The sequence below is a fragment of the Seriola lalandi genome, unplaced genomic scaffold (assembly GCF_002814215.2).
Source record: "Seriola lalandi dorsalis isolate HSWRI2012SDOR001 ecotype SW California unplaced genomic scaffold, Sedor1 jcf7180002054736, whole genome shotgun sequence".
NCBI lineage: Eukaryota > Metazoa > Chordata > Actinopteri > Carangiformes > Carangidae > Seriola > Seriola lalandi.
The window spans coordinates 1,458,042-1,459,081 of NW_019525289.1; the positions used below are offsets into that span (position 1 = coordinate 1,458,042).

Sequence of the window (1,040 nt, forward strand, 5' to 3'; positions counted from 1 at the left end):
CCTCTCTCGCTGTCACCTAAACACTGTTGCAAACAGCAGGCGCTGATTGTGAATGGAGCTCTGTGCAACTGTAAACATTGACCGGCAGAGGGCGCTCACAAATCATCGTTTGTCTCAAAACTAACAGTGGGTTTTACAGATCAGAGACCAAGTTACAAAACATCAGAGGTGAAAAATAAGAAGATACATTTATTAGCTCTAGTACCTACTATAACAATAAAGCAGTTTACCTATTAATGCATTAATGATGAGAATTCAATATTAAATTACATGCAACAGTTTAACTCCCCTGTGTCACATTTATAAGCAGCATAGAATCCTTCAATAAAAGGTTTATAATAAATCACTGTAGTTGTACACAGATATAGGCCTAAGTGTTTACCATGGTATTTACCAAGAATGATAATTCTATAAACAGGTAATCACTGGCAATATAGTAAAATACAGTTGAAAAAATTTAATATAATAAAATATCTCTTCATAAGTGAAGTAATTATTGCTGACAAATTGCAAAACAGTTGTTGTACCATCAATAACTGAAAGCAGGATTTACCAAATACTGGAAGAATTGTGGAATAGTGAGGCTACGCTGACATTCAGTATGTCAAACAATGTCAAACCACCCCACCCCAGTGAGCCACAGTGTTAGGGACTTTTAGTTGTGTCAAAAGAAATTATGAAATTTTGAAATCATGAAACAATAATATATTGTATATTATATATTTGATGGGATAAATTCATCCTTGCTTTGTCTTCTAATAAATTCTATTAATCAAAGTCTAAAAATATGCAACATTAAAGCAAGTAACCTGGGGGAGTAAACAGGACTCCACGAATATTCCCCTCTTTGACAGGGCGCCGGATGACCCCGTCTCCAATCAGAATCCTCTCATTAGTCGCCTCTGCCAGCATCCTTACCTCCCCCTCCTCTTCATGAGCTGAACACCACCCATGGTGTGTATTAATGCCCCCTGTTTGCTTCATTTTTGTTTTTGATACTCTGCTGTCAGACATGACATCAGCTTGTATGGCATAAACAT

The 1,040-nt window shown here is 36.7% G+C and overlaps 1 protein-coding gene across 1 annotated transcript in view; it reads left to right on the forward strand.

Moving 5' to 3' along the window:
- LOC111668449 (contactin-associated protein-like 4) overlaps window positions 1–1,040 on the forward strand; it is a 97,393-nt gene that overhangs the window by 40,211 nt on the left and 56,142 nt on the right. The gene's annotated exons all lie outside the window — the stretch shown is intronic.